At 43.4% G+C, this 6,853-nt stretch overlaps 1 pseudogene; it reads left to right on the top strand.

Moving 5' to 3' along the window:
- On the top strand, window positions 1-92 carry LOC121243323 (annotated as a pseudogene).
- The last annotated feature ends 6,761 nt before the right edge of the window (window positions 93-6,853 follow it).

Below are 6,853 nucleotides of genomic sequence, written 5' to 3'. Positions count from 1 at the left end.
AGGTCGTGATGTGGACCCTTGTATCTCTCCCATGCCTCATATAATGATTCACCCTCAAATTGGATGAAGGTAGTGATATCATTCCTTAACTTCGCTGTCTTGGCTGGAAGGAAATATTTTGCTAAAAATCTTTGTACCAACTCCTCCAAGGTGGTGATGATGCCGGGCGGCAAAGAGTTCAACCAAGCTTTTGGTTTTTTCCTAAGTAAGAAAGGAAAAGGTCTCAATCGAATCGAGTCATCTGTCGCTCTATTGTGTTTAAAAGTATCACAAATTTCTAGAAAATTTACAATATGGACATTAGGATCCTCTTGTGACAGCCCCCCAAACTGGACGGTTTGTTGAATCATTTGAATGATGACCTGCTTGATCTCGAAATTATTGGCTTGTATAGATGGCCGTCTTATACTAGATGTTGCCCTATTGACAAAGGGCATAGCATAGTCTCTTAATGCCTTGTGCTCCTGGTCAACCACATTAAATTTAGATGCGGAGACCTCTTTCTTTTTCTCTTTATTAATTTGACGTATGGTTCTCTCAATTTCGGGATCGAAAAGTGTATGCTCTAATGATTTAGATCGGGGCATGCACTTCTAATTCCTGAAAAGAAAAATCAAACTGAGATCTAATTTAAACCAATAAAATAAAATCTAAAGTAGTAAAAATCTAGTTAGTATTAATATCAATAACAAATAACTAATCCCAGGCAATGGCGCCAAAAATTTGTTGTGCTAAAAATATTTGCAAGTGCACAGACTCGTAACAAGTAGTAAAGTGTTTTAAAGAAAACAGATGTCAAACCCACAGGGATTAATTATACTATTGAGTACTGAAATTTACTAAATTAATTATTATTTGGAAAACTGAAATTTGAAAAATAGATTATATAAATTAAAGGGAAGAAAATAGCATTAAAATTAGGATTTTAAAGATAATAAGAATAGATCTAGAGTGTTTGATTTCACCTAGCAAATCCCACACAATTTATTGTTTCTTTTTATAGAATTCCAATTATCCTAAGTTGATAATAAAAATCTCTTAACTATTCAATATTTTTTCTCGAACAATACCAACAATATCTCCAACTAATTACTTCATATTTTTATGTGAATTTAACTAATTGGAGACTCATTAAGTTCTTTAGATTTTTCTTGAAAATTACATTAATCGCGGTAAAGTATCTATGCTTTTGCTCAACTAATGGTGCTTAATCCTAGAGCTCTAATAACAAATCACATCTCGGTCTCATTGCGATTCAATAGATCGAACAATAATTAGCTAGAAAATTGCAAGCATTAAGAATAAGGAATAAACATTCAATCATGGAAATATTGAAAATACGATAACTTAGAATATAAATTGTGTGTTCAATGATAGACTATATCAAAACTGTAGAAAATAAAATTAGTTCATAATGAAACTGAAAAAAAATAATAAAACTAATGTTCTTCATTGGAGTCGGTAGATGAAGCATGTGGCTCTCGCCTCTGCCCTCTAGATCCGCCTCCTTGAAAGAAACTTAAAGAATAAAGTCTAGACTATTGTCAGACTCTAAAACTCAGACTCTCATTTGATCATCCCACAAGTCGGGACTAAATAGATGTCAAAACTTCAAATGCAGAAACATGATAAATACGGCTACAATCTAGCCTAAAGATCTGAAAAATAGTTTCTAAAGATAAATGTTAACATAAAAGAAATTATCCCAAAAATATCAGAATTATAAAAAATGGAAGATTCAGTGGTAGGCGGCTTGATTTACGGAGTTCGAGAGGATTTGGTGATCAACAGATTGATTTCGAAACTTAGAAGGGTCCCACCGGGTAGATGCCGTGTATGTTGAATATAACTAGTCTTCTCGCCTACCTAGTGGAAAGACTCCCGACTGGGATGATAAAACCCCTTGGCCAACCTACCGAACGGTAAAACTGCTCGCCTTTACTAGTTGTTGCCCACGATGTTGTTTATGTTGGTCTTTTAAATTGGTTGGTTAGACTAGTCACCCAATCTAACCGCTCAAACCCTTGTTGCCAAGTCTTCTCGCAAATTCTGGTCGCAAATTCTGGTCACTCCTTCTAGATCCGTAGTCTCTTCTTTTGTACTAAAATGCTCTCCTTTTGCACTAAATTTTTTCTATTTTCTTCAAATCCAATAAAATAAAGAAAAATATATAGAAATAAAATAAAATCAATAGTATTGAAAAAAAAATGACACTTTTCATAAATAAAAGAGTGTGTCCCTGTCGGGGAACATTTGCAGCTTTCGTATGCATGAACAATGCCTGGCGGCCTTTGAAGGGCGTTATTCCAACACAAAATAGTAGACTAGTAAGTTTTTCTTAATTTCTAGTTGCGACTGGGAATATCCCGCCGATGAAATGCATATAAGGGATTACCCCCTTTTTGCCAATTGGGGGTGTGTCCCTAATGACAAACAGTTGTTGTTGGAGTTGACTGATAGTCAACGTAACCGTGTGGACCTTGTCCGTGAATGGGCGAAGGACCACGACCGCGATGGTATGTGGTGAAAGGACCTCCTTTCTACTCCTAGTATTGATAGGTTTTTTACGGTGCCAAGTTGTGCCAATGTCAGGGGAAAAAGTTCAAATTGGTTCCCCCTCCAGGGAAAAGAAGTGATCCCTAAACTGGGGGGCCTAAAATGAAGCGCCCTCATGGCGAGGGCGTGAAGCCTGATGATGTCTCTGGTTCCCTTGTGAATTTGGCGCAGGGGGTGGATGCTAATGTGGCTGTTCCTGGGAGGTTAAGCTGGCGATGTCCCCTGTTAAGGCCTCCCCATCTGTGAGCCCAGGTCTTGACGACCTGGGCGCCTAGATGAAGCAAGCTATCGAGGTCCTCTTGTTAGCCTATGATTTTGGACTCCCTTCGAGAGGTGATTCTACGGATGCTTCTTTTGAATTTCCATTGATTCCTGTTGTTCATTCCTCATCTTGTGGCGAGAGTGACTTAAACGATATATATGCTGCTTTTGCCGTGTGCGTATTTAGGGAAGGGGTGTTTGATGTCCCCGCCCCTATAGTTTGTGGCCCCGTGATTGAAGCTGAAGGTGGCCGCACTGTCTCCCAAGGGGGGCAAGATTCTTCCCCGCACTCCCTCCTTACTACTATCTTAAGCGGTGAGACTCCGCCTACAGATCATGATAGGGAGTCCATCCTTTCACCAACTCCGTCATCATTTGGTGGAGATGGGGATACCACCCCTCGTAAGGGCGGTATCTTACTGGGCAATTGAGGTGCTCTCGGTGGTAGTGCCTTTGAAGAGCAAGTAGGGGCGGAGGTAGGCGCCCAGCGTGAAGACCAGGCGGGAGAGAGAGTTGGCACCCGTCAAGATGAGCCAGTGCGGGAGCAAGTTGGCGCCCGTGTTGAAGGTGGCCTATATGCGCCCAATCCTGATGTTATCGTGGCCCCAAACTAAAGTTTGGGGCAGCCAGCATGGGCTGAGGCTAATGTGATGGGTGATGCCAGCTAGGTGGAGGATGCTGGTCCCCGTGTTTCTGTGCCTCCATCGGAGGCAGTCATGGAGATGACTAGGCGCCTGAAGAGAATGTTGGCACCAGTAAGGCCTATTTATTTTATTATTTTCTTTGTATGTGGGCGCTTGTTTCTTTGGTGCTTGTATGAAATTTATCTGACTTTTTGTGCTTGTGCAAAATGTAAAGGCTTTGGCGTCTTGGATTGTGGAGGAAAGGGCTTGTTTGGAGGAGGAGGTTCGTGAGAGGCGGAATTTCTCTTACTTTACCAAGCAAGAGAATGACCGTCTTAAGGCTGAAAGGGACTACTTGCGAGGTTGTTTGGAGAAATCTGATGGTTATGTTCAGACCTTAGAGGCTGACCTTGACTCTCTTCAAGAGGAGTCATCCAACCTTCGTTCCGAGCTCCTTCATGTTAAGAGTCTCCACGCCCGAGATAGCTTTGCCTTACTTATGGCAGAGATGGAGAGAGCCGCCATCAGGGCGGAGGTACTACACCTTAAGGGGGTGTTGGACTCCTCTGAGCTATCTCGGTTAGATGCTGAGAAAGGAAGTACAAAGAGGCGGCTGCTGCTTTGGCTTCCTCTGAGGAGAGGTGTGAAAAGGTGGCCAAGGAGCTGGTTCAAAGGAAAGAGTCGTTTTGGAAGAAGCGTCATGAGAAGGACACCAGGATCATTGAACTGTAAGGTGATTTGGCTCAGGTGGAGGCCAAATATGACAAGTATAAAAAAGAGGGCGTGGGAATAGATGCTTGCCAAGATCGGGCACTAGAGAGCTTGGCCAGATTAGCTCGAGAGGTGAACAAGTTGCGGGAGGCGTGGGGAAGGTCAGAGTCTTAGCTAATCGCCGTGAACAACGAGATTGTTTGACTGCATCCGCAGCTATCTGCCACTAGAGATGTCCGGGATAGGGCTTTCTAATACGGGTATGGTGCGGGGTTGGCACACCTGAAGAATCACTTGCTGGCCAACCCTCAGACTGTCTTGAGGAGACTAAACTTGGAAAACTTCAAGCCTGATGTCGCTGTCTGTCAATATGCGGATTCTATGGGTTGGGATGTGAAGCCTGACGCCTTTCCTCGTCCCTGGCCTTAAGAATGATTTTTTTTTTATTTGTAATGATTGTTGGGCCCCTGTTTTGGGCTTTTGTGATTCTTGTATTTTTTTGAACACTTTGGTTTGCTTTGTGGTCCTCCAATTGGCCTTTTTGCTTGGTATGCAGTTTTTGGACTTTGGCTGTGGATTTATGCTGCTTTATTTCTTTTTGTGCTTTTGTTGGTATCATTCACTATTTAGGCTTCCACCCCCTTGGGCTTGCCTTTGTACTTGAATTTAGTGGATGATTGTTGGTAGATTTGAGAGTCGTGAGGTCTTCTGACCTCCACGCCTTCGTTGATCGCATTAGGAGTGTACCACCAAGGTCTTTCTAACCTTCACGCTCGCTTTGGTTGTGTTGCGAGTATGCAACTCGCCTTTTGGTTGCTAACCTTGGAGAAAGGGTCGTGGGGCATTTTGACCAACACGCCCTTTTTCGGCTAGCTTTGGAGAGCGGGCCGTGGGATCTTTTGACTTCCATGCCTGTGTTGGTTGCACCGCGAGTGTGTAACTCGAATTTCAATGGCTAACTTTGGAGAGAGGGTGGGGTCTTCTGACCTCCACGTTCGTTCGATTGCACTGCGAGTATGTAACTCGACTTTCAGTGGCTAACTTTGGAGAGAGGGTCGTGGGGTCTTCTGACCTCCACGCCAGTTCGATTGCACTGCGAGTGTGTAACCCAAATTATGGTGGCTAACTTTGGAGAGAGGGTCATGGGTCTTCTGACCTCCACGCTTGTTCGATTGCACAGCGAGTGTGTAACTCTACTTTAAGTGGCTAGCTTTAGAGAGAGGGTTGTGGGGTCTTATGACCTCCACGCCTGTTTGCTTGCATTGCGAGTGTGTAACTCGACTTTCGGTGGCTAACTTTACAGAGAGGGTCGTGGGATCTTCTGATCTCCATGCCCATTCGATTGCACTGCGAGTGTGTAACTCGACTTTCGGTGGCTAACTTTGGAAAAAGGGTTGTGGGGTCTTCTGACCTCCATGCCAGTTTTTCATAGTAATGGATTAAATACTTACCCGTTTTATTGCCTCATATTTCGAAGAAAATATACATTCCAATAAAGCAAAAAAAATTGTTTCTGAAATAAATGTAAGTGCATAAGGAGATAAAATTTCTAAGGATAGAACCTTTTTAGGCATTCGGCATTCCACGTATGTTGCAACTCTTTTCCCTCGTTGTCTTTAAACCGGTATGATCCTGGGTGGTTGGTAGCAGTCATTACGTAGGGCCCTTTCCAACGTGGACTGAGCTTCCCTTCATCCTAGGTGGTGATCCCTGCTTCTCTTAGGACCAGGTTGCCGACCTTAAATGACCTTGATTTGACCCGTTTGTTGAAGTATTGATCGGCTTTTATCTTGTTAAGGATGCTTTGGACCATTGCTTCCTCTCTCACCTCTTCGAGGAGGTCTAGTTGTTTGTCAAGAGCTTGGTCATTCTCCGCCTGACTAAAGTGGCTGGTCCGGTATGTTGGCAAACCAACTTTTGTGGGGGCGACCGCTTCACTTCCGAACGTCAAAGTGAAAGGCATCTCCCCTGTTGGGGTCTTCACTGAGGTCTTGTAAGCCCATAAGACTCCTGGTAGCTCTTCTGTCCACTTGCCCTTCCGATCGCCTAATTTCTTCTTCCAATTCCTGAGTAGAGATTTGTTTGTTGATTCTGTTTGTCCATTTGTCTGAGGGTGTCCTGGTGATGAGTATTTTACCTTTATTTCAAGTTCCTGGCACCGTGCCTTGTAATGCTCAGAATCGAACTGCTTCCCATTGTTCGAGATTATAGCATTGGGGATCCCAAACATGCACACGATGTTCGTCCATAAAAATCTGGGTTTTTAGCCATTATGGTAGTTAGGGTTTCTGCTTCCGCCCACTTTGTAAAGTAGTCTACTGCTACTATCATGTGTTTTACTCTGCCTTTTCCGGGTGGGAATGCTCCTTCCAAATCGATCCCCCACTAGGCGAAGGGCCATGGGAAGGTAATAGAGGACAACTTTTCTGGTGGGCAGAGTGGAATTGGGGCTTATGCTTGGCACTAAGTACATCTCTTGGCGAACTGTTTGGCATCCCTAAGGGCGTTGGGCCAATAGTACCCTGTTTGTAGGGCTTTCCTTGCTAACGTTTTCTCGTCCAAATGGTTACCACATATGCCTTTGTGTATCTCTGCGAGGACATAATGTGTTTCCTCTTGTGAGATGCACCTTAGTAAGGGTGTTGCGAAACCCTTTTTGTATAAGACGCAGTTAATTTTGACAAATTGTGTCGCTTTCCTCT

The sequence above is a fragment of the Juglans microcarpa x Juglans regia genome, chromosome 1D (assembly GCF_004785595.1).
Source record: "Juglans microcarpa x Juglans regia isolate MS1-56 chromosome 1D, Jm3101_v1.0, whole genome shotgun sequence".
Lineage (NCBI taxonomy): Eukaryota > Viridiplantae > Streptophyta > Magnoliopsida > Fagales > Juglandaceae > Juglans > Juglans microcarpa x Juglans regia.
The sequence above is the reverse complement of the archived record's forward strand: the minus strand, read 5'-3'. Positions and strand labels throughout refer to the sequence as shown.